The sequence below is a fragment of the Danio rerio genome, chromosome 18 (genome assembly GCF_049306965.1).
Source record: "Danio rerio strain Tuebingen ecotype United States chromosome 18, GRCz12tu, whole genome shotgun sequence".
Lineage (NCBI taxonomy): Eukaryota > Metazoa > Chordata > Actinopteri > Cypriniformes > Danionidae > Danio > Danio rerio.
Genome location: NC_133193.1, coordinates 24,513,919 through 24,541,816, shown reverse-complemented (window position 1 = coordinate 24,541,816; position 27,898 = coordinate 24,513,919).

The following is a 27,898-nucleotide window of genomic DNA, read 5'->3' as shown; positions in this document are numbered from 1 at the left end:
ACAATAGCTTGTTCTGTAGACCAGGCATGTCCAAACTCGGTCCTGGAGGTCCAGTGTCCTGAAAAGTTCAGTTCCAACCCCAATCAGACACACCTGAGCTAGCTGATCAAGCTCTTACTAGGCTTTCTAAAAACATCTTTGCAGGTGTGTTGAGGCAAGTTGGAGCTGAAATCTGCAGGACACCGGCTCTCCAGGACCGACTTTGGATACCCCTGCTGTAGACTATCAGAAAAATATATTGCTTAAAGGGCTAATAATTTTGACTTTAAAATGTTTTTAAAAAAAATTAAAACTGCTTTTATTCTAGTCAAGATAAAACAAACAAGACTTTCTCCAGAAGAAAAAATATTATCAGACATACTGTGAAAATGTCCTTGCTCTGTTTAACATCATTTGGGAAATATTTAAAAAAAGAAAAAGAAATCTAAGGGGCCTAATAATTCTGACTTCAACTGTATACATTTACTGGCTATTACTTAAATCAATTGTACTAAAAACAAACTGACCAACATATGTTTCATTTATAAAATAGTTGCGCACATTTTTATACAGTGTATAGTTGTTGAGAAAGCCATATTGTATGAACACAACTATAGGATTCTAGGTCAGCTGTTCTATACCTTTCACAATCCAAGGTGAGATGAGGGTGAACTGGAAAAAGTGCCACGATATCCTGTATCCGGGCAGAGGAGTTCAACAACTGCTGCCAGCTGTCCTTCTGCAGAAGCACTGCCAATATCCATCTGTGGATAAATGACTGGAGAATAGCAGCACAGGGCTTTTGGCTGTTAAGAGCGCGGAGGAAAAAACTACAAGCCCACACAAGACCACCACTCACCTTTGGGAACACACCAATCTCAGCTGCGATTGTGTAACGTCTCAATTGGCAGATGCGGAATTCAAAGGAAGCAAGAAATATAGAGTTCAACCAGTCTGTGCACTTCAAAGAAAAAAAAAGGCAAAGTGGGGAAGGCTGAACTCGAATTTTAAAGAGCGATTTTCCCTCTTTTATCTCCCTCAAACACAGATGATTAAAGATTCAATACAGCAAGTAGACTAATGACTCCATAGGGTGCAAGGCAAACTTGGGAGAAAAGACGGGAGATGAGGAAAGGGCCTCTGGAGAATTGTTCGCCACAGAGGAATACGGTTTAAAATATACAAATTTATTCATCTGAAAGTCTGCCGAGGCTCCGTGGCTTCAGGTAGCACGTGGGAGAGAAGAGAACTAACAAGCTCGTCTCACACCTCTTGAGTCAATCATGCTTATAATGATTTGTTTCCTGGTATGACACGCAGTCTGAGGTAAACTGGATGATCGAAATGCACACAAATGACTCAGCACAGGTATCCAACTAATACAAAGAGAAATGACAACTACTCACTGTGACAACTGTTAAAGTCGAAGTGTGTAATTTTTTTATTTTTTTTTTCAAATGATAAAATATTTATCCTTTCCTACCTTACAGGCAAAGATAACTGAGTAAGCCATTCCTATAGGCTGATTTCCCTGGAAGTTTAAACTCTGTGGGACTATTAAATCATGGATGTTTGTTTGAGATTCAAGACTTTGCAATTCTTACTCAATAGAACTGCTGCTACAACTGCATTTTTGTGTACACTAACCCAAAAGATATCATCAACTTGGTTTTCCTGACAAAAAGAAACACACGTTCAAGACCTAACATGGGATTTTTGTGAGAAAAGTACCAAAAAAAAATTTAATGAAATTAAAATAATATTAATAAAACCCTAGTTACATGGACTAATAAAAAAAATCTCTGTTAAATTAAATAAATAAATTGTGTCATTCACAAGGCATCATGAGATTGATATAGTTCTTTCTCTCTTTAAAGCTGTTATACAATCTTGTACCTGTGACTTTTTTGTCAGATTGTCTTTGCTTCAAATCACATTTGGATTGCTAGATTTGTATATTGTATACAGTACAATTCTTTAAAAGACTGAATGGGTAACTATTTTAATTGGGATTCATTTTTCCCTTCTCATTAACCACATCCCTATAGTGTACAGTACGTATCTATGGGGCCAGTCTGGGAAATTATTGCCAAGTTCATAGTCTGGTGGAATTAGGCTATTTTTTACCCTTTTCCTGCTGGTGTCTGCTGGTTCAGCTAAAGGGAAACAAACATGATTGCAACCAAGGGAAAAAAAAGACCTAATCTTAGGAGGACCCCCATTGTAACACAATTTCAGCAAGACTGACCACTGTCAACACAATTTTAGTAAAGGGGGACCACCTTGATTATGATACAATTACTTGGCAACCCTGGTGAACTGTATTTTCCAGCCTGATCTCATGAGAAAACTTTTTTACGGACAGAAAATAAGCTAATTCATACAAATTCATGAGATTTCAATATATGAAAACATACAATTTGTCTTCAAACCCCACCCATAAACCCAACCGCCATTGGAGGATGAGCAAATCAAACTAAAGATGTATGAATGAGATTGAATGAATGTACAAATCCAAATGATCTCACCCACTTGGAATGTTATCTCTCGATTGAATGGCCATTATGACCAAGATTGACCACTGTCAACACATTTTTGGTGAAGGGGGACCACCTTCCCACCCCAGAGTGTAGTTTTTGTTGGCTAGTTTTGCATGGGTTTAGATAAAAATACTTGGCAACCCTGGTGAATAGAAAATAGGCTAATTCAAACAAATTCATGAGATTTCAATATATGAAAGCATACAATTTGTTCCCAAACCCCAGCCCTAAACTCAACCATCATTGGGGGATGAGCAAGTCATACTGAAGATGTACGACTGATATTGAATGAATGCACAAATCCAGATGAATTTACTCGCTTCGAGTGTTATTACTCGACTGAATGGGCATTATGACCAAGATGGACAACGGTCAACACAATTTTGGTGAGGGGGACCATCTTCCCACCCCAGAGTGCAGTTTTTGTTGACTTGTTTTGCATGAGTTTTGATTCAAATACTTGGCAACCCTGGTGAACTGCATACTCCAGCCTGATCTCATGAGAAAACGTCTCGGGTTACGTATGTAACCATAGTTCCCCGAGAGGGAACGAGACACTGTGTCTAACCAGAACGCTAGGGGAACACCTCTTTTATACGCGTCTTGAAGCACATATGAAATCAATCTAATGTAATTAAGCAGCTGTCGTCAGACCAGAGTGTATAAAAGCCTGTACTGAGCATTCAGTATCAACTTTGAATTTGCTTGAAAGAAGTAACAGGCAGAAGAGAGTATGGCGAAAAATGCAGTGTCTCTTTCCCTCTCGGGGAACTATGGTTACATACATAACCCAAGACGTTCCCCATCTAGGGAACTTCAACACTAACCAGAACGCTAGGGGAACGCAATACCCACTAGGCCAGACTCACTGCTGACTGTGAACGCACACTATGCAGTGAGAATAGAGGACCCTGGTGAGGGGTCTACATCGAGTTGATAGTGACGCACAAATGTATGTGGAGTCGACCATCCTGCCGCCAAACAAATGTCAGAAAGGGCTGAGCCCGAAATAGAAGCTTTGGAGGCCCCTACAGCCCTTGTGGAGTGGGCCTTAACAAATTTAGGTGCGGGGCGTCCAGCAGCCTGATAGGTAATTGAGATAGTCTCAACTATCCAATTACTTATTGTCTGCTTATTCGCTGGACTCCCTCTTTTTGAGGGTCCGAAGCAGACCAGTAACTGTTCACTCTTTCTCCAGTTGATAACCCGGTTAACATATGTATTCAGAGCCCTAACTGGGCAGAGTAAGTTTAACTTCTCTTGGTCCGACGACTGAAATGGGGGCGGGTGAAAGGCCTGTAGCACAGCAGGTCTCGCCACATGAGTGGGCACCTTAGGCACTTAGGCACGTACCCCGTTCTGGGATAAAGAAAGGCTTTGGACATGCCTGGAGCAAACTCCAGAAATGAAGGTGCAACCGACAAAGCCTGGAGGTCACCAACCCTTTTTAAGGAAGAAATAGCTAATAAGAAAGCTGTTTTTAGTGTCAGAAACTTATCTGACGCCTCCTGAAGTGGCTCAAATGAGGGAACAGAGATGCCCTCGAGCACCAATGTTAAATCCCATGTCGGTACCCTGTGTGTGCTGACAGGCCTTAGCCTTATGGCTCCACGAAGGAAGTGACGAATTAGTGGATCCTGTCCTAGTGACTCATCATCTAGGGGAGAATGGTAGGCCGCTATAGCTGACATGTACACTCTCAGAGTGGATGCAGCTAACCCAGCAGACAGGCGATCTTGGAGAAATTCCAGCATTGAGGCTACCTGACAGCTGACTGGGTTCAGCTGGTGTTCTCTGCACCAAGCTGAAAAGAGAGCCCATTTTAGGGCATAAAGCTTCCTTGTGGAGGGAGCCCTGGAGCTTAGAATGGTCTGAGCAACCTTGGTTGACAGTCCATACTCTATGAGGTGGGCCCCCTCAGAGGCCACACCCACAGTTTCCACAGGTCGGGTAGGGGATGAAGTATCATTCCTCCCGCCTGGGACAGAAGGTCCCTCCTGATGGGGATCTCCCACGGGAGACCCGCCAGCAGGGCTATGAGGTCCGAAAACCAAATCCTGGTAGGCCAAACCGGGGCTACCAGCATAAACTGTACTCAGTCTTGACGGACCCTCTCCAGGACTCCTGGGAGCAGAGCGACCGGGGGAAAAGCATACAGACGTAGTCTCGGCCATGTCTGAACCATGGCAACCAGTCCCAGAGGGGCTGGATGCGAGAGAGAAAACCACAGTACGCAATGCGTGGTCTCTTGGGAAGCAAACAGGTCTACCTGCACTTTCCATAATCTTTCCCAAATGGTCTCCACCACCTCGGGGTGAAGAAGTTTCCATTCCCCGGATCTCACCCCCTGCCTCGACAGGAGATCTGCTCCCATGTTCAGATGGCCCGGGACATACATTGCCCTGATGGACAGGATTTTGTTCTGGGTCCACAGGAGGATCTGATGTGCTAGTTTGCATAGCATTCGAGACTTCAGACCCCCCTGATGGTTAATGTAAGCGACCACCAATGTGTTGTTCGTGCGGACTAGAACATGATGGCCCCTTAGATCTGGGAGAAAGTGTTTTAAGGCCAGAAACACGGCCATCATCTCCAGGCAGTTTATGTGCCAGTAACGATGATGTTCTCCCCATCGTCCCGCTGTGGGAAGCCCCCTCAGGGTTGCTCCCCAGCCCATTAGAGAAGCATCTGTCATAAGCATGACGCGATGACAGACAGCCCCCAACACTGGGCCCTGGGACACGAACCAGGGCATTTTCCACATACTTAAGGCTCGAAGGCAGCGCCGCGAGACCTTGATCATGCGGAAAGGATTCCCCTTGAGGGAAAACCCCCTGGATTTGAGCCACCACTGCAGGGGTCTCATGTACAGCAGACCGAACGAAATCACGCTGGCTGCTGCTGCCATGAGACCCAACAACCTCTGAAAATGTTTCACAGTGATGAACTGGCCTAGTTTGACTCTGTGTACGGCTGACTGAATCGAAGCGATTCATGGCGGGGACAGACGTGCTCGCATCGTCATGGAGTCCCATAGCACACCTAAAAAAATGGTCGTCCTGGCTGGAACAAGCACACTTTTTGCGGTGTTCAACCGAAACCCCAACCTTCTGATATGGGTAAGAACGACATCTCGATGTCGAACTGCCATATCGTGAGTCTGTGCTAGAATTAGCCAATCGTCTATGTAGTTTAGGATACGTATACCCTGCATACGGAGTGGAGCTAGACCGATTCGACTATTTTGGTGAAGGTTCGAGGTGACAGAGCTAGGCCGAATGGAAGTACCCGATACTGGAACGCTTTGCCCCCGAAAGCGAACCTCAGGTATTTCCTGTGTCGGGGAAGGATGGAAATATGGAAGTATGCGTCTTTCAGGTCGATCGTCACGAACCAATCCTCGGACTGAATTTTTGACACCAAGTTTTTGATGGTTAACATCCTGAACCTGAGGGCCCCGACGGACCGATTTAGATTTCTCAGATCTAATATAGGACGCAATCCCCCATCCTTTTTGGAAACTATAAAATACCGGCTGTAAAACCCTGACTCTCTGTCGAGTGGGAGAACACGCTCTATTGCGCCTTTTTTAATAGGGCCAGTACTTCCTGTTCCATAACCAGAGCCTGTTCTGGCTTCACTATGGTGGGTGTAATACCGTTGAAGCAAGGTGGGCGTGCACAAAACTGTATTTTGTAGCCATGTTCCACTGTGAACAGGACCAACTGGGACACCATCGGCAGGTGTTTCCACGCTCCCAAAAAATGTGCTAGGGGTACCAGCCTCTCGAGACTGGCCTCTGGTTGTTCTTGGACCCCCCCGAAAAGGTGGCTTGGACCCCCTCAATGCCCTCAGACACTGAGGAACACCCACCCCGGGAGACACAGAGCCCCCCACCAACATAAGTGGTGAGGTGGTCTCTCCCTTTCTCCACGTACCTTGGTTCAGTGAGAGCGCTGAATGGTGCTCTCGGTGTCCAAGGGGGCCCTGGGAAGCCTGACTCCCAACACGTCAGGACTTCGTTTTATCCTTTGTACTTCACGATATGAGGAGCTGGTTGACGGCTGGGGTTATCTTTTAACAGCCCCCTGACTTTTTGATCTTGGGGGGAGAAAGTCCCTGAGGGAGCTAGAGCGTTTTTTAACTCTGTCGAAGGATTCGGCGACGCGATCGACGGTGTCACCGAAGAGCCCTGAGCTCGATATTGAAGCGTCCATAAAAATAGCTCTATCGGTTTCTGACACTTCTGCTTGTGTCAGCTAGAGGTGCCGCTCAGTAGCCACCAGGGTAGCCATAGATTGCCCCAAACTAGAGGCTGCCTCTTTAGTAGCTCTTAAAGCTAGATCTGACGCCCGAAGAGCTTCTCGAAGCTGTTCGGGTGTCGCTCCCCCGCCATCTAGGCACTCTTTAATTAGGTCAGCCTGATATGCCTGCAGCACTGACATGGTGTGCAGGCATCCGACAGACTGACCAGCCGTCATAAACGCTTTGCCGACTAGACCCGATGTTACTCTTAATGGTCTCGACAACAAAGGAGGGACCCTTGCAGATTTTAGATCTGGACGACGATGACGCGCTAAGTCCTCTTCTATCATTGGCATTACTCTACATGACTTTTCCCCTAGCCCACGAACTGCTGTTTTTAAATAAATAGCTGTTTTTGGTGTCATTAACCGTGCTGAATACGGATTTTTCCATGATTTGGAAACCGCATCATGTAGCTCGGGACAAAAGGGGAGGTCCCTTAGTGGAGGATCTACTCTGCTGGGTAATTCTCTCTCATCCAGCATTCCTGTCAGACGCAGCTGCTGCTGCTCACGTGCTGGCTGCCAATCTATTACTTCAAACCTGTCAGCAGCACGTGAAATCACCTCCACTAACTCCTCATCTTCCACTGACTGGGGCGGCAGATTTGCCGACCCTCTTTGCATTTGCTGCTGCGGCGCCTCGGTTTCCTCGAAAACGGAGGACGCCGCCCTCCCACGAGGCGCAGAAGAAACCGCAGAGCGTGCTTCTGACGCTCCCGTAGGAGGATTAGATCTTATGGATCCAGAGAGAGAAAGGACAGAGTCCGTCTCCATCTCATCCGCCAGATCTAGCTGCGAACCCCGTGACCGAAGTCGACGCTCAGCCTCAGCACGAGCAGGACCCGAACCGCGAGGAGTTTTTTTGTATTTTGTGTATGCAAGTCAGTAATGAAAGTTCCCAGAAAGAGGGTGTATTTTCACGTGCGTGCTTCTTGAAAGCAAAGAAGTTGATACTGAATGCTCAGTACAGGCTTTTATACTCTCTGGTCTGACAACACCTGCTTAATTACATTAGATTGATTTCACATGTGCTTCAAGACGCGTATAAAAGAGGTGTTCCCCTAGCGTTCCGGTTAGACGCAGTGTTGAAGTTCCCTAGATGGGGAACCTATTTTACTGACAGAAAATAGGCTAATTTAAACAAATTCATGAGATTTCAATATATGAAAACATACAGGGCCCTATCATACACCCGGCGCAATGTGGTGCAAGAGTCGTTTTGACGTTTTCCGCCACGCGGTTTAAATAGCAAATACATTTGCACTCATATGTGCACCCATAGGCGTTCTGGTCTAAAAAGGAAGGCGTTCTGAGGCGCATTGCTGGCGCCTTGCTATTTTGAGAAACTATAATAGATTTTTCAATAGATCAAAACAAAGCCGGTCTAAAGTCGAGCGCAAAGAACATTAATTATGCGTCTCGCTTACATACTGCTTAATACACACAAGATGTAGAGCAATACGCAAATATCTTTACAAATGAAAAATTATTGAAATATTAAGGATATATATAGGATATAATAAGGATAATATAGGACATAAATATAAAGGATTAAAATATTACAAAACATATTATTTTCCAGCCTACATGAATTAAAAAAAAAACCTGCCTTCATGCCTTCTTCATCTCGGGAGGCTTTTTCAGTTCATTCATAACAATTTGCTTTTGTATAATGTTATCATTATTAGCAATATTATTTATTATATCCATATTTATATTTGTTTTATTAAAAACAAGCGTAGATTTGCCCACCTGTCAGATTTCATACCATATGGGGCACAGCATGTGCATTTGGATGTAACTCAGGTTTTTAACCACAATTTGTAATTATTGTGCATTTATTAGTTTGCTGGAAATTAGAACTGAATTTAGAAATAGTTTTGAAACAAATATTTGTGCTTAACAAACGAAATTAATTATGTATAGGTTAATGGATATCTGTGCGCACAAGGTTTCCCTATCCACGAGAGCGAAAGTGAAAGTAGATTAATAGATGACTTATCTATCATTCTCGCGCTGTAGATGCTCTGTTTAACTGTTTTCTTGCTTGTGAAATGCTCAGTTTTTCCACTTACACTTACTTTATGTCATGTAAATAGCAAATGCGCTTATGGCGCAAGGTAACTGGCTCTTAAAGGAAATGGGTGATGAGACTCTTATTGGTTTATTCTCAAAACACACCTATAACTCATTAAGAAAATAAGCTCAACCCTTTTAGATTATGCGCCACGGCGCAAAGCGGATTTTTCCGTCCTTAAAATAGCAAAAGTGGATTCTGACAAGCCCTTAAAGTGTTTGCGCCCTGCACTTTGCGCATGGATCGTCAAAATAGAGCCCACAATGTGTCCCCAAACCCCACCCCTAAACCCAAGTGTCATTGGAGGATGAGTAAATCATACTAAAGACGTACGAATGAGATTGGATGAATGTACATATCCAAATAAATTCACCTCATTTGAATGTTATCACTCGATTGAATGGGCATTGTCAGTGGTTATAAGCTGATAGATATGGGCCAGTAGGGGCCTTCTGTGCCTACTGGTAGGTTCAGAAGGATGTTATCATCCATCCACAAGGTTAATCAGTTATGCTAATAGAGAAGACTCCAGATCCAGGTCTGTTTTTACATTAGTGTGATGCTTGGGTAACAGCCTTCCCTGCGAGCAATTTTGTGTTTAATAGACGTCTAGTTGACATCTAAACGTAGACAGCTTATCTAAAATGGGCTGTCAGTGAAAATCTAATAGACGTCTAAGAATAGGCCAGAACTAGTCATTATAATAGACAGATTAGACAAACTTTATATGTGTAGTCTTTCATTTTTGTTTTTATGATGACTAGTCTAGTTTTAGCCAATTTTTAGAATTTGCCAAAACTGTCAAATTTAGCGTTGTTTTAGCCATGACGACTATGTTTAGATGTCTATTAGACCTCTATTACATATCTTTAAAAAAATAAATAAATAAAAATGCTTGCTGGGTTCTAAGCCTAAAGTACCAGTAGGTGCCCTACTGGCCCATATCTATTAGTACTAACATTCGAAACGGCTGATGAATTAATCAATAAATCAAAAAAGTTACGACCTATCGTGATATTGCATTGCATTATTCAACAAATGGCGTGTGGAGAACAAGTTTGAAAACTCATTGTTGCTCTTTTGTTTGAAGAAGGAAATCTCATAATATGGAGCTTCATAATAAACATGCTGTATCAGCCATAAATATATTTGTAACTGGAATAACTGGAATTATTTATAACCACAAAGACCCTTAGTGCAAAAATAAAAATCAAGCTTTTTATCTTTACTCCATATCAGTGTATAAACCTAGAGAAGGATGAAGCTGCTTTTTTTTCCTTTTAATTTGCCGGCCCTGCAGTTTCTGCAGCACATTCCATAGATAAATGGTCCTTGTCCTCCCCCATGTGAGAGCCAATGGGTGACAGAGTGACAAATGGAGCTGGCTGCCCTGCCCAGTGAGCAGAGATTATTGTCACTCACTGTAGGGGACGGGATTAATGACCTGGACCCAGTGGCAAAGGCTAATCATGGGAGATTAGGCGACGGAAATCCTGCAGGTATTCAAGAAAGAAAAGGGGGCTCCATCTGCAGGTCTACAAGGACGTGGTATTACCTGTGGTAATGGGATGGTGCCCGTTTAAAAGGCTCGGTGCAAAAGTTCAACATGTCTTCTCTACTTAATTGATCATTCTTTTTCTGGTAACTAGTTAAGACAAATCTTCAGATAGCAGTGTTTTTGCTGTATGCTGCTGATCACATGATCTGATTTCCAAGGTGGTGGATAAAGGGGACATTTATGATGTTTTTTTTTTTAATCACACAAGCTTAATGCAATCTATTGTGTGCATGAAAAGAGAGGGAGGGTGATATTGCCTGAAGCCACTAGAGAGTTTCACTATAAAGAGAGATTTGTACACTGACTATCTCTCATCCTTTGCCAACACCTTGGGAATAGCCCTTATGAATGACCCAATTACGTGCCATTTGTTTTCATGAAAACTTCGCAGGGCACCAATATTCTGAGCATGATAAAGAACATTGCTGAAACTGCTTTGTGGCCGTATATACACAATGGGGTGGAATTTACAGTTTACTTTGTCATCCAGATCCACCTTGACCGAATTTGTGATGATAACTGTACTTGGACAAACAAAAAGGAAGGGGAGTTGAAATTCCACAGAGACTCCAGTATTACATTCAAACAGCTCAATTTAGCAAACAAACATTCAAACACTTCTTGTAGTTTGTTGTTATGGCAATCGTAAATCTTTTTAGCTGAACGGCTTAATAAATAATTCATTTGGTTAGCTGATACTGAATGAGGGCAGCATGGTGGCTCAGTGATTAGCACTGTTGCCTAAATAAGGTTGCTGATTTGAGTCCGGGCTGGACCAGGTAGCCTTTCTGTGTCGAGTTTGAAAGTTGCGGCTGAAAGGGCATATGCCACATAAAATGCCAGAGTAATTGGTGGTTCATTCCTCTGTAGTGACTCCTGATAAATCAGAGACTAAGCTGATGGAGTATGAGTGAGAGATTCTGTATGTAACTGAAATTCAAAAGATTGACATGTAAGAAACCTGAAAATTCACCCAACCTATTTCCTAAATGCATTTTATTGATCTTGTGAATGACTTCTCTAAAAATATTTACTCTCTCTCTCTCTCTCTCTCTCTCTCTCTCTCTCTCTCTCTCTCTCTCTCTCTCTCTCTCTCTCTCTCTCTCTCTCTCTCTCTCTCTCTCTCTCTCTCTCTCTCTATATATATATATATATATATATATAGACATTTATCCTGTTTCTATTATCTATTTCTTTCTCTGGTGTATGTTGCACTTCACAATCTTTTAGAATAATGTGTCCATCAAAGTGTTTTTATGCTGTATCATAGTGTTTTGTTTTTTTTGGCTACTATGATATGGTATTGTTAGTAACTGATGAGCAATATTAGTTTTCTCTCCGATTTAAGTGATGCTTGTTGATGTCATTGTACAACATGTAATAAAGAACAAGATTGTTGTCATAATTATTCAGCGTTACATTACATTTTTAAACCCAAAAATATGATACTGATCAAAACAGTCTGTTGTCGTAGTTTTCAAATGTCGGTCTGATGACTTCTGGAACTCCTAAACCCTTGTGATCTCCTTTTTGGTCTACATTTCATGTTAAGCATAGAAAGCTACTTTCAGTACAGTACTGGCCGAGGCAGTACATAAACATATACAGTACAACAGGATAGACAAAACTCCCGAGCACCCTTTTGAAAGCTAAAATTATAAATGGGACAGCTTATATCTCATCAAGTTAATGGACAAGCACACACAGTAGACATTTTATGCCTGAAAGGCTGCAAGTGCACATTCAGTGTGCCATTTTTGGACAAAGCCAACACAGATTACTAGATCTAAACTTCCATTGCACAAAAAATTAAGTCTGAGATTTTATGCAAAATTTATTATAAAATCAAACCACTTTGTTGTCTGAAAATGACAATGTAATATAAACAGTAGTTGATTTTCAATTATTACATCTGTTGTGACATGATATCTTGCTTCTAATTATATATATATATATATATATATATATATATATATATATATATATATATATATATATATATATATATATATATATATATATATATATATATGAGCAATATCACTCGAGTAGAAGTGCTATATGACTGTATATCAGCACTGGTGGGAGGTGTGCGTACGGTCGAGTGCCTTAGTGTCCCACCAGTCCTGCATACAGCCATATCGCACTGCTACGAGTGTTCAACAGCTTAATATCACAATCCTGTACATAAATAAGAAAATCAAACAAGGAGAGTCCTAAAACCCTTTTTCTACTTAGGAACTACTTTCTTACACCATTCATTCACATCTGCAACTGACTTCAAAACAGCAGAAGCCGTTACTAATTCACCACCGTCACTTTAGAGCTAGTGTTTGAATTACTCTGTCTAAATGACAAAACTGCTGATTTTGCTTACACTTTAAGATTGTAGGCTGAACGTGACATGAAATTCCATCCATCTACAGAGATATCTTCTCACAGTGTTACAGTCTACAGTATTTCTCTGTTGCAATCGGAATTTCACAATAATTAACCCTGAAAATAACAACAAATCCACTAACCTTACCAGACTGCTGTTATGTTTGCGATAAGGAAGAACACTACACACATGCAGACTTTGCCTATTTTCAATCTGCCAACACAACACACATTGCTGATATGCGAGCAAATCAGTATAAATACAGCACTACAACATACAAAAGAGAGATCATCTAACCTGCCTCTGAAAACCCGGTAGACTGGGGGTGTTCAGGGGTGAGTTTGGCAACAGGATTCAGCGGGTTTTGGGTGACCATTTAATCGGGTACTGTACCAAAGTTGGCAACCTGGGGGTGTTTAGCTTACAGACTGTACCAAAAAGGGGGGGGGGGGGGAGGGTGAAATTACGGGAGTTTTTTTAGAAAGAAATTAAAGCGGGATGTTTGTGGGAGACTGGTCTGAAATACGGGATACCCCCATGAAAAATGGAAGTGTTGGCAGGTCATGCCTAAATGCATTTAGTTGCGGCCACGTGATTGGCTGATTAGAAAATTGTGTAATGAGCAGTTGGACAGGTGTACCTAACAAAGTGGGCGATAAGTATATAAAAATCTTTACTAATACATAATCCTTTAATATTAATGATCAAATGACCTTAGATGCATGTGCATGGTTCTTCATTTTAAAGTCTGGGATCTGAAGTGCACAATGCTGAGGATTGTGTATTCCAATGACCACGAATCAAAAAAACGCTTTGCAGACAAATCTCTGGCACAAGCATTAAAAGCCAGAACAAGAAATAACACAAAATGACACTCAAGAACAATTCCATGCATTATTACTGGCTCTACATGCATGTGCGCAGGGCTGGCAGGGGGGCACAGACGCAGGGTATAATCCTGGTTTTTACTGCGGGGGCAGAAGGCATGTGGTGCTCGACTGCAGACTTTCTCCCAGCAGCAGCTGTGACACCATCTTTGTATCTTAAGGTGCTGCCTAATCACCCTTGCAACTCTAACTACATCTCTCATGTTTTCAATCAGCCAGGCCCATAAATTATTGTCAGCAGTAATCACAGTCGTCCACTCAGGGCCCGCTGAGGGGTCTTTGCCTGTCTGCGTGCATCGATTCAGTCTTTTCTGGCACTAGACTAACACATCTGAGGGGTCTGAGCGCTCGCCAAACCAACATACCACTGACAGCACTGGAAACGAAGAGGTCTCTCGGAGGAGGTGGTGTTAATGAAAATGATTAACCTATCTGCACAGAGCTGGATGACAAAATCAGTGCTCATTACATCAAATCTGACAGGCCCGGCATGTGAAATTATTTAGCCTGAGTGCGGTACTGTTCACGCCATCCCTCAGCCCTGGTTCAATTTGTTGATCTCTGATTTTAAGTAGAAGAGAGTCAGTCTTTGGCAGCATGCTGCTCCATTCTTTGATTCTTTAAGTGTATTAATTATAAAACACTGCAAAAAATAGCCATCTTAATACAAGAAATTAATCAATGATTTAAGATACTGACTAGAAACAATTTAGTCAAATTATCTGCCACTGCAGTAAGATAATTTTTCAAACGATTTCTTGAAATAAGAAAACTTAACTAGGCTTTAGTAAAGATTTTTTTAAAATGACTATTATAACACTTTTTCCAAAGGTCTTAAAACTAGAGTTAGTAAACAGAAGAATTCTGTCCTAAAAAGAGAATAAACATGAAAGTGTTTATTCATTTATTCATTTTCTTTTCGACTTTGTCGCTATTTATCTGGGGTCGCCACATTGGAACGAACCCCCTTGCTGGTTCGAGTCCCAGCTGGGCCAGTTGGCTTTTCTGTGTGGAGTTTGCATGTTCTCCCTGTGTTGTCGTGGGTTTCCTCTGGGTGCTCTGATTTCCCCCACAGTCCAAACACATGCCCTACAGGTGAATTAAATAAACTTAATTGTCCATAGTGTGTGTATGTGTGTGAATGTGTGTAAGAATGTTTCCCAGTACTGGGTTGGAGCTGGAAGAGCAGGGGGTTGGGGGGTGGGGGTTAGCAAAATGAAACTGAAGACTGGGGGCCCTTGGTCAAGCGAGGCCTGTCCACGGCCTGTTTGCTACACCACTGCTTCTGGTATGAATGCAATCGTACCAAATACTGAAAGTGAACCGCCAACTGTACAACAAACTTTCCTTTTCATAACATTTGGGTCTGTGTATCATGTACTGTACCTTGGTGACAAGCGAGACTGAGTCAGGGCAAGCACAGTGATAATGTCTGCTTGTCTCCTCCAAAAACAGCTTCTGCAGATATCGTGTTATGTTCTGAACGTTTATAATTTTTATTTTTTTTGTGGCAGACAGACGCGAGTTACGAACGCAATGTGCGTACGTCTTTCCATTTTGGCGTTTTGCCTTCTCTGTCACCTAGCAACAGTGGTACACACAGCAGCAGCTCGACGACGCAAGCATACCGGAGTTCAGAAGGAAAAAGTACTGTGGGTGTTTTTGAATTCCAAGGGGGAGGGGGGGGGCACTACTAATTCTGACTTCAACTATATACTAAGCATAAAAACATGATAAATATATGTTGCACAATACAAATAAATCTAATTTTCATACGAATTTCAGCAAATAAACACCCTAAATGTGTTTATGCCTTTATAAAGATTTTCATGGTAACGTTTACTTTCACCTTCTTATTTAGGAAAACTCCCGAGATAATAAGTTATATCTATGAAATTTAATGATAAATCTATGTAAAATGCTGCGTTTTTCACCTCCTTTATTCAGCCGCAATGAATTCTGGGACTTTTTGAGTGACTTTTCTGCTTAAGTCCGCATCGATGCGTCCTCGATATCAACAACAGATCCTCCATTCTTGTGGTCTTAAGTTTTGGAACTGATGATGATGTTACACAAGGACGCACGAACGAAAAGCGCATATTGAGAAACAGCAAGTGTGAACACAAACCAACTGAGAAGGTGGCAAGGGGGGACAATCGAACTTGGGTACGGTCCAGGCAATTGAACAAAGTGTGAAATTAAGCTAAATTTAGTAATTAAGCAAAATTTGCAGGTAAATTTGCAGTAATTTTGCAAATAAAGGTAAATAATCTTGAAACAATCATAACAATCTTACATAATATGATCTTGCAAAGTATTGAATTTTTAAATCTAGACCAATAGTACATTATTTATCAAGAAATAAGATTGTAAATCTTGACTAGAAAAGACATTTTTGCAGTGTAAAATGGAAATAAATGCATCTCTCTTCTAGTTTCTAATAAACTCATCCGGTGCCTTTGGCAGGCAGCCCAAGTACTCACAGCAAAACCTGCCTTTTTCACCAGCGCACACTTTTCTTGCACTGTGAAAACTGCCAGCATGGGGTGGCACAGTCACTTCTGGCGAGAGGATGCTGTCAGTCTAGATCAGTGAGAAGCAGCCTTCGATTTCAATTAACTCTCATCTGCCCTAGACAGTCACCATGACGGCCACATTAAGTCAAGAAGCAGGTGGGTGGAGAAGGGAGGATGGTGTAAAAATCATACCTGTCATCGTAGAGTACTTCTGTAATGGAGAGAATGTGGCGTGGCTGTGGTAAACACAGCGAAGCTCCATGCATATGCTAGTTCAGTCTGGGATGGAGGATGGGAGCAATGAGGCATGTAATATCCTGGAATGGAGGAAATGGCACTTTTTTCGATACATAATAAATTTGTTCTCTGCTCTCTGCTCTAAGTTTCTATTAGCAATGACGCTAATTGTCTTATTCAGAGAGGCATGAATAATGACTTTAAAATGGAAAACATACCCAACGGATACAAAATAAATAAAAATTATACATAATAAAAACATACTAAGGATTTTAATAATGAATGTATGATTGTTTTTTAGGTTTAAGATATACAGTGCTCAGCTTAAATGTGTACACCCCCCATTGAATTTGTTTTTATCAATTTAGTAAATATAGTCAGTAATTTTTGGTTCATTTAAATAAATTGTTTAAACGGTTATATCCATTTAAATAAGAATTTGATCCTCTAACAACTCTAGGAATAGAAAAATAATTAGTTTGAATTATTAAATAAAAAATTATTTTAAATTCTTAAAAAAAAATTAACAGGCTCATTCTGAAAACATCCCCATTGATACATTACTGGAGATCGCGAATTATGTAGCCACAGCTATGTACTTTATGGCTGCATTTCATCTTTAAAACGAACACTACAGAGTGATATGATGTCGATCATTTTGCTCTTACCAGCTGACTGCTTGCCTTTGTGTGGACAGCTTTCTGGCTGTTACCAGTTTGCTGCGTACATCAGCGGACTTGAGATGCAGATAGGACCACGACTATGTGGTTTAAGTCAAATGACGAACAGTTCCAGAAAGCAGGTATGACAAAAAGAAGTCAAAAAATAAAATAAACAAAATAACAGTGTGAAAATGTTGTAAATTCTTAAAATGTGGTAAAAATCAGGTGGCTGTGAGGGCTTTTCTTTTTCCAGATTGCATTTAAAAACCCTGCGGTTGGCTTTTGGGAAGTAGGTGTTTGGGTCAATTGGTGCTTTTAAAAAAAAATGCTAGTTGGGTTTAGGGAAGGAGTAAGGTGAATCAGTCGATTGGTCAGTCAGTCAGTTGACAGCGGCCTCTGGTGGATTTACACAATAACAGCAGGCGCAAATGGTACTCGCAAAAAAATTTTTTAGATCTCAAAAAGCGTACACAGTGGCCTCTGGTGGATTTGCAAAGAACAAAAACTGCAAAAATCTCCTGAAATGTATATATGCACTCGCCAGAAATGTATATAGCGGTAAGTTTTCAAAATGAGTCAGGGTTAAAAAATTACTAAATTTAAACTTAATTAATTATTTTTAATTTTTCCTGTTTAATAAAATCTTATTTTTCCCTAACATATTAATTTAGATGTGCTATTTTTTGGATTGTGATCTGAAGTTGTTTTGTTAAAGTATCTAGAAAATGTGACACCAAAGAAATTACAGGGGGGGAAAGGAACTTGAGTGTTGCCAAAGCAAAGAACTAAACAGAACCAACTGCCACATAAACTAGAACACAAGATCCCTGCTAAATTTACTTAAGAAAATAAAATTTTTAAAAAGAAACAGAGGCAACGCAGTGGCACAGTAGGTAGTGCTGTCCCCTCACAGCAAGAAGGTCGCTGATTCGAGCCTCAGCTGGGTCAGTTGGCGTTTCTGTGTAGAGTTGCATCTGGAAGGGCATCAGCTGCGTAAAACAAATGCTGGATAAGTTGGTGGTTCATTCCGCTGTGGCAACACCACATAAACATGGGGAGAACATTTAAACTTCACAAAGAAATGCGAAGAAATTGATTTTCTTCATTTTTTGGGTTGTCCAGTTGGCAGACAGATGGTCTTAAGTTTTCCTGCAAAATGTCTTGATAAATATCGGAATTCATTTTTTTCTGACAAACAGCAATCCAACCAGGCCCCGAGACAGCAAAACACCCCAATCCATAATGGCCCCTCCACCTTATTTTACAATTGGGATGAGGTTGATGTTGGTGTGCTGTACCTATTTTTTCTCCACACATAGCCAATCAACACAATTTTGGTATCATCTGTCCACTAAATATTTTGCGAGTAGTGCTGTAGAACATCCAGGTGCTTTTCTGCAAACTTCAAACATGCTTCATTGTCTGTTCTGGACAGCAGAGGTGTCCACCATGGTGTCCTCACATGAATTCAATGAATTAAACTTTTACGATTTGTGAACAAAAATGATGGGCCAGAGTTACATATCTTTAAATCTTAATCTAACTATCCAGGATTCCTTAAGCTGTGCTCTTAAAGTAGTTATTACTGGATGACCATGCCTAGGGAGAGCATCAACAGTGCTGAAGTTTCTCCATTTGTTGACAGTCTGTCTTACAGTGGACACATGGACATCAAGGCTTTTAGAGATCCTTTTGCAACCTTTTCCAGCTTAATGCAAGTGAATAATTCTTAATCATAGGTCTTCTGAGAGCTCAGGCATGGTTCACATCAGGCATTGCAGGATACATTCCTTGAGAACAGCAAAGTCAAAACTGTTGTGTTTTTATAGGGCTGGGAGGTCCAGGTTGGCTGACTCCTGGCTCCGATTAGATCTTGGAGAAGTATTAGGCTGCGTTCAAAACCAGCTACTACTTAGTAGGTAATGCATTTGAATTTAAATCGTTACCTTAGAATTATAAGAATTAAAAGAATTATAAGACTCTGACCGTTTTGTCAAAAATTAGTTACTGACATATTTCTATTAAATGATAATTTATTTACATAATGGGATGTTATTATAAGTTATTTACATTTTAAGACTTTTTATTTAAAAAATTTTTTTTACACACATACTGTTTGCTTTAAAGAAAGCAAAACCTTTGAAGCTCAACATCTCAAAAATATTTAGAACACAGATAGAACCTTATAATTCTAAGGTGATGAAATGTACTACTCTGTCGTTAGAAAAGTATGTTCTATATCAGGGGTGGCCAACCCTGTTCCTGAAGAGCCACCTTCCTGCAGATTTCAGTTGCTACCCATATCAAACACACCTTAACCAATTAATTAGGACCTGAACACCAAGTGATAATTACAGGCAGGTTTGATATGGGTTGCAACTGAAATCTGCAGGAAGGTGGCTCTCCAGGAACAGGGTTGGCCACCCCTGTTCTATACAGTATGAATGTGAGCAGTATGAATTGGACTCAGATGTATTACATCAGTCATTTTGTCACATGACCTACCCGCGTGGGTTGTGTTACTTCACTCCCGTTCATGAATTCCCTCACAGGGCATCATGGGATAGTGCATCAGATGCACATTTCAGAATCTTGCCGGAAGTAGTAGGTCATTAGGGCACCTCTTGCATACTGATTTTCGTATTCTATGAATTTGGACATACTACTCGACTTGCATACTGTTTTTAGCGTACTACATAGTATGGTAGTATACAATTTCAGATGCAGTCTGGGGCAGGGGTCACCAAACTTGTTCCTGGAGGGCCTGTGTCCTGCAGATTTTTGATCCAACCCTAATCAAACACACCTGAATAAGCTAATCAAGGTCTTACTAGGTATACTTAAAACACAGAGGCAGGTGTGTTGAGGCAAGTTGGAGATAAACCCTGCAGGGCACCAGACCTCCAGGAACGAGATTGGTGACCCCTGGTCTGGGGGTTCACATGCTTTTTCCACCCTGCACTGTGAATGTTTACATGTTGTGTTCAATAAAAACAAGAAAACATCTAATGTTTGTGTAATATTAGTTTAAACAGACTAATATTATTATGTTGTTGTTGTTGTTGTTGTTGTTGTTGTTGTTGTTGTTGTTGTTGTTGTTGTTGTTGTTGTTGTGACAGATGAAAATCAGAACACATTTCTGCAGAAATCCTAGTAATACTGAATGGTTCTGATACTTTTTCTTGCAACTGTATTTGAAAAATATATTTAATAATATTTGATATTTACTAAAGACATTCATCTATAATGTGAATTTAGATACTACAAAAAAATTATTTCTACAACAGATAAAGACACAAAACCAGCATTACACTGTGCTTTATTGCACAGCCATAGTATCTAACAAACACAAAATCACATCTAACCCAGATTAGTGGACAGATGCCCCTCAACAATAAACAAACAGGGCTTCTGGAGGTGAATTCTGGAGAAATGTGGAGGTGTTCTTTAGGGGAGCAGTATGAGATCACAGTCTGGGGAGAGGAGGTGCTGCCCGAGGTTGTTTATCTGAGCTCCTGAATCAGGGGGGATTCGCTGTGCTGCACCCTTGTTGGGCAGGAAGCTCTCAGTGGGGAACAGCCTGAGGTGGAAGGTGGTAAACATGGCCATCCCAGCAGACTCCACAGGAGCTCCAGCAGACACCTGACGATTACAATGGATAACAACGGTGAGTCTCTTAACATACATAACTAGGTAAAAAAAAAACATGATACAGCAAGAATATTTAAATCAAAGAGTTTATGATGTGCCCCAAAAGATTACTAATATGTTCTATAAAATATGACCGGGAAATCATGTCTTTGTAATGCTACAAATTTATCAGTTGAGATAACAAAAATATCTTCAGAGTAATCAAGATGTGGGTTCAAACAGTTTTGAATGATCTAAAAATATACTGTATACCTTCATAAAATTATTGTTTTGTAATTAGTTAAAATAAAGTTATAAATAAATTAACTAAATAAAGTAATAATAAAGAAACCCAACATTCTGTATAGAAAATGAAGACTCCTAACATTATGTTACTGTTATTATATAATGTATGTATTATTCAGTATGAACCTCAATGAACTTTTAAACTTTAATCCATAGGGTTTAATATGAAGTTGGCCCACCCTTTACAGCTATAACAGCTTCAACTCTTCTGAGCAGGCTTTTCACAAGGTTTTGAAAAGTGTTCTTTGGACTTTGGGGGAAACATGCAACACGCAAACTCCACACCGAAACGCCAACTGACCCAGCCGAGGCTCGAACTAGTGACCTTCTTGCTGTCAATCAACAGCACTACCTACTGCGCCACTGCGTCGCCTTTTGATCATTCTTCTGGAGGCAATTTTTTTTTTATATAAATAAATGAAAAAATTAGAAGCACATTTTTGAGGTCAGGCACTCTAAATTAGCCTAAAGGTGTTCTAATGGGTGGGAGTTAGGACTCTGTGTAGGTCTCATCTCGCACACAAAAATCCAATATCTAGCAATGCTAAACTATCAGACTAGTTGGCTGACTCAACCTCACGTGTGGTCAGATGTAGTGACGAGCTGCAGCCAAGGAAAGAGCAATTCATGATCTGAATGTTCATTGTGTTCAAAAGCTCAACAGAATTGTCCAACATAGGCTCATTCTGAAAACGTTGCCATACATTTATGTAGATCGCAAATTATGTAGCCAGAGCTACGTATGGCTGCATTTAATCTTTAAAAGGAACGCTACGGGGTGGTATGATACTGTTTGTTTTTTGCGATTACCAGCTGACCGCTTACCTCTCTATGGATGGCTTTCCTGCAGTTGCCAGTTTGTCCAGTGACTTGCCGTGTACTCTGGCAGACTTGAGATGAAGAGAGGAATTGACCACAGCAATGGGGTTCGAGTCCGGCAAAGAATGGTTCCAGAAAGCAGGTTAGACAAAAATAAAATAAACAAAGTAAATAGCAGGGTGAGAATGTGGTCAAATCTGAAAATGTGGTAAAAATCAGGAGCCTTTTGTTTTTCGTGGATTGCTTTTAAAAACACTTTCGGCTTGGTTTAGGAAAGTGGTAGAGCTGGTCAATCTGTGCTTTTGAAAACACTATTGGTTGGATAAAAGGGAAGAAGGAGGGTGGGTCAATCGATCAATCAGTCTGTCAGTGGCTATTATATACATATATATTGAAAAGGGAAAAAAAACAATAAATCATTGAATGAATGCTGTAATGTTGAAATAATATTTCGTCAAAATGTGTGAAGGTCATGTGACTATCAGGAAAAACGCAGAATATAATTTCTCAAAAGACGCAGTTTGTGTTCTCCCAAGTTCATTCTTCTGAGTTGATCTGGCATAAGTTGTCCACTCTCTACGTTCTTGGAATTAAGAAACAGCCCGACAGTCATTTAGTCAGTCAGACGACAGCAGCTTCTGGTGGACTTACGCGAGAACAGCAGGCGCGAATGGCACTCAGGAGAGAAATTAAAGATCATAAGAAGTGTAAAGTGACCTCTGGTGGACTTGTGAAAATAAAAATTGCAAAAAACATTTTCAGAATGAGCCTGAGTTGCAACTGTCTGTGTTCTTAAAATCAATATCCAAGTAAAATTGTACTTTGGACTACACTATAATAAAAAACATGTAACATTAGGCTATGCTATTGCATTGTATTTTATTTTCAGTAAGAGGTAAGAGCTATCTACTGGTACTTTCAGTCAGAACAGTTCCTTTTTCTTCATGTGGTGTAAAGTAAACATATTACTTGAAATTAATAATAATAATAATAATGATAATAATAATGTTTTAATAATTACCTAGGTGGTTGGATTTTTGTTTTACGGCAAATTAAATCAAACAGATTAATTTCAGCAACCAACTTTTCACTTAACCCAATATAAAAACGTACTTTAAATGAAAGACAGTAGTCTCTCTTTTTCAGTGTGCTGACAGATCAGCTGATGTATGATTTTTTCCCCTTTTAGTTTGCTCTCGTTAAATGCAATAAATGAAGGTATATTGTGCCATCTGACTTCAATTGGCAAATTTTCATTTAGAGTATAAAGTTAACACTTTATTCACATTGGCCTCGAAGGCTCACAATCACCTTGTGATTTAAGATACATTTCTTAAATGTATTGTTTTGTCCTTGTGCCAGTTAAAAAAAGTTTATATCTCACACATAACACTCCAGAAGAGAAAAGGGGATTTTTTAGGATAAACACCAAAGTACCCTACCATAGAAATCCAGTGTAAAACACTTTTAATGTCTCTAAGATCCTGCCAAACACTTTGCATAGAACAGGACAGTACTTCTTATAATAAGATTAATCTGTTCCAGAATCATCTCCAACAGCACACAAGATGTTCCACACTGTAAAAAAACTCATTGTGGTTGGCGAGGCTACAGAAGGCCATTGTACCAGCACTGTGGCCAAAGATCTACAATCTGGCACCTGTAAAAGCCATACTGAAGCAACATGTGGTCAAAAACTCAACTTTTCATTTCACGCCATTTCATCCTACGATGGCTGCCTGAAGCGATGATAAACACCACACCAAAAGCCCCATTCCCTTTTTGATTTAAGACTCTTTCCTCAGTCCTTCAGTGTGAATATTCCCTGAAAACACCCTTTGTGCTCGATTCCCACATACGATATAAATAATATGTCTGTGGTTACTGTAGGTGAAAGTATGAACATACCACTAAACGGGGAGCTTAAAATTCAAAGAAAACAAAAAGGAAGGTCAAAGTGCTCCAAGTACAGAATGGCAACTTACTATAAAGAGTTCTGAAGCCTTGCCTCAACGGATTACATCACTCCATTGTTGTATTAAGCGGGACACATATGATCAGCGTTCGCTTCCAGAGGATGTGTGTCCGAGCCAAAACACAGTTCCATATGCATCCTGTTGGATCCATGTGTCCTTCATATCATCTCCATTCACTTTGTTCCTCAGCCACTGAATGTCGATCGTATAGCATTCAAGGCTCAATCTATACACTATTAGCTGTTAGTGGAGAGATGGTTTTCATATCCTGCTTGGACTCAGTTGAAGGAGTGAGAGGGACGGGGGAATTATTTGGCGTGGGTGAATTTAGAATGGTGAACAATGGCAAGACTTTTGGCTTGTAATGAAAGTGAAATCTGAAAAATTATTGAAAATAAAAGCTACTCTTGAGAAAACACATAGGAAATAAAAGAATAAAATGTGTTCAGTACAAGTTAAGCACAATGGTTGTGGATTTGGGGCTTTATGTTGATTGAGACAAATGTGCTGTATTTCCACTTGCTACTCAATCGGAAAAAAGTAAGCAAGACATACACCCACTCACTCACTATCCCTTGGCTTCGTCCCGTATTTATAAGCTGTCACCAAAGCAGAATGAACCACCACTACTTACTCTGGTGTTTGCTTTATGCAACTGATGCTCTTCCAGCCAAAAACCAGGACATGGAAACAAAGAAACAAAACAGTTATGGTCCTATGGAAGTGAAATTGGCCGATTTGTAAGCAGTATAACCACAAGATACAAATATCAGTGATTTTTAACATGACATTCTTTTATATGTATGTATATATATATTGTGTTTTATTTTGTGGAAATATTTAATTACACTGTAAATAAATGATTTGTTAAGTTTACTTAACCCTTGTGTCCACATCCCGCCCTTTACTTTAGTGTTGACCGTCTGTTTTAACTGCTCTTAAATTAGCAAAAAAAATCACAACATTTTTCACCACCAAACTTTTTATTCCACATTCTTTAGGTGTGAACAATGTCTCATAGTAGTGTTTGAAATTAATTTATAGAATTAGGCATTAAATAACTGCAGTGAAAATACAAATAGGAAGTGAAAATGTTTACAAAATAAGCAATAGATCACAGAAATCAAAATACTTTGTCTCATTACCAATAGACAGCTTGCTAAAATAATGATCTCAGGGTCTAACCAAAGAAATAGAAATTTTAATCCATCTGATTGATTTACCAATTTAGCAAAGCAGAAACAAAACTCTATCCTTTCCTGTGTACAGAGTGCTTAAATTTTCATTCAGTCCTTCAATTGGACTATATTAGTGTACTAATGTAGGGGATAGTGGCTGAGGGTATGGATGGCCGGTATAGACACAAAACTAGCACTTGTTATATGTTGGTCATTTTTGAGTGAGATGCTAATGGTCTAATCTAATAAGATAATTGATTCTAAGCCAAACTAAAGGTGCTCCTGCTAGACCCAGAGGTTGGCTGAAAGAAAGAAGCAAATAAGGAAGAAAGAAAGAAAGAAAGAAAGTAAGAAAGAAAGAAAGAAATTATTACGAATTGAACTTGTATGAATTAGCCATGAAACTGACAACACATAAAATAGTTGTTTCCTCGTGAGATCAAAATGAACTGAATCAGCACTATGCTACATCCGACAGATCACTATTGTGTCTTTCTTTTGTTTTTCATTTCTTTAAAATCTGTTTAAACACATTTAATCTGTTTTTAATAATTTGTTGTGTTTATTTTCTTGTATTTTATGTTTAAGTTAGTCTTGTTTATGTAAACCACTTTGAATTACCAGTGTGTATGAAATGTGCTATATTAATAAACATGTTTTGCCTTGCCTTGTTGGATGTGTTTAAAAGTATACAAGCTTAAAACTTTTTTTACACAGTTTACACCTGTATTAAGCGTAGACCCTTTATACGCAAGGTACGCAAGCTGTCACTGGGGTGGTGTCTTTAAATTGTACAAATTTGTACCTAAAAGGAACCTATTAGTACCTCAAGGGTACATATTAGTACCTAAAATGTACAAAAGTTTTCCTCTTAAAATGTTTAGGTACTAATATATACTTTTGAGGTACCAATATGGACCCTTAACTACAAATGTGTACCTTTTGAAAAGGTACCACGCCAGTGACAGCTTACGTACACTAGGAAAAAACTATTGAAAGATGATTCCTTTAATTTAAGTACTTCCTTTTGGGCTGAACAATAATCAAATGCTTGTTTCAATTCAACCCATATAAATTGTTTGCAACAATGTTGCTAAAATCATTTTTTTCAGTGTACCTTTATTTCTGAGAGTATATATGAGCAGTGAATAGGAGAGTATTTTTTTTTCATTCAGTATTTGAGAAAAACACAACAAATCTTTCATGATTTGTTCCATCCAAAGACGCTGATTTGAAACACCTTACATAAGAGTTAACTTGTTTTTTTTTTTTGTAATTTGATTTAAATATATTATACAAAGTATTGCTTTACAAATGTACATGTTTAAATACATTTACATACAGTACATTAAGGATTTAGGAAGCTGATGACCATTAAATATGTGATCGCTGTCTTGTGAAAAGAGTCTATTGTACACTTGTGACTGCATGGATTAATAAAAAATGCATCTTAATAAAAAGCATAAATAGGCCTTATTCTGTAAAATGAATAAACAGGAAGATGAGCTATCCTTTTACTGTAACTACTGTGAGGTAAAAAAGTGCACAAGGACAAGAAAGGACAAAAAAGGAGAGAGAATCCCTATCAGGAACATAATGAAAGGCAGAAGAGAGGACGTACTAGAGGACAGCAGGGCAGACTTGGTAGAGGGCATCAGTCTCCTTTACCGTGCGATCACATTTCGCCATACACAGGATGAGTAGCCCTTCAGGTGAGCGTGGTTGTCAACAGAGACAAACTGCAGCTCTTGGGACTGCCCCAGATCTGACAAATTATCCCCCTACATCAGTCACCTCATTTGATTGTAGGAGGCATCCCGCGCCCCGCTCAGGGTCACACCGAGCAGCAACCACAAGCTGTTCATCTCCAGGTGTCCATTAATGATCTTCTCCTTGATGCCACTCTCAAGCACTGTACAGTGAAGTGCAATGCCTCACCCTGCTAATTACCAGTGAGAGGACAGGAAGCGTGAAACTCACTAATGCTCCGCTAAATGTCAAACAGCAAACTGCTGACTCTTTAGTTGTTGTCGAGGCTTCTCGTTTCGTTGGAGAGCTGGTGTTGGCTTAATGCAAATGCGGAAGGAAAGTACGTCTTTGAAGTTCGAGGCTGTAGGGATAGTTGACAAGGACAGGAACATGGAGGCGGAGTGAGGGGGAAACTGCTGAAAAGCTCCACCCCTATTAGCATATCAGACTCATTAGCATCCCACAGGCAAAGACCCCTGGGAGAGAATGAAGCCATCTTACTGTGAAATCTTATCCTCCCGATCTGAGCGTGCTCTTCATATCCTTCCCTTCAGCAGAGCAAAGTAGGACGACCTGTAGAGCAAAGCTTCCCGCGTTTCGCATGAGTAACTGCCCCCCCACCCCTCTCCATTAAGCTGTTAAGCCACACAGTCAATTATCCTGGCTGAGGGAGGCAGTGGTTCATCCAGAGCCCGAGAAAACGATATGCTTTGGTGAACGGGCAATGAGAGGGGAGGGTGCCGTGAAAGTGTGTACTCAAGCCAAGCGCTTTCTCATGAGGAGAAGGTAAGGCAATTAGATGCTTCGTTGCCTCCGGTGTTACATAAAATCTAAGGAGGATAAAAATGAAAGGCCATAATAGGGACATTTTGAACTATTATCACTTGGGTGTCAGATTTAGTGTCGTGGCAAAGGAGCACTGTTCCGTTTATTAGTCTACCCTTAAAAACCTCGGTCTGGCCTCTTGCTGAGATATTAAAGGATACGTTGGCACAAATGACTCTTTTTGAGCTTGAGAATGATCTACGATTTTACAAAAAGAGACATTTACCAAATACCATCAGGGCCCTAATGATTTTTTTAATGAAAAAAAGTAG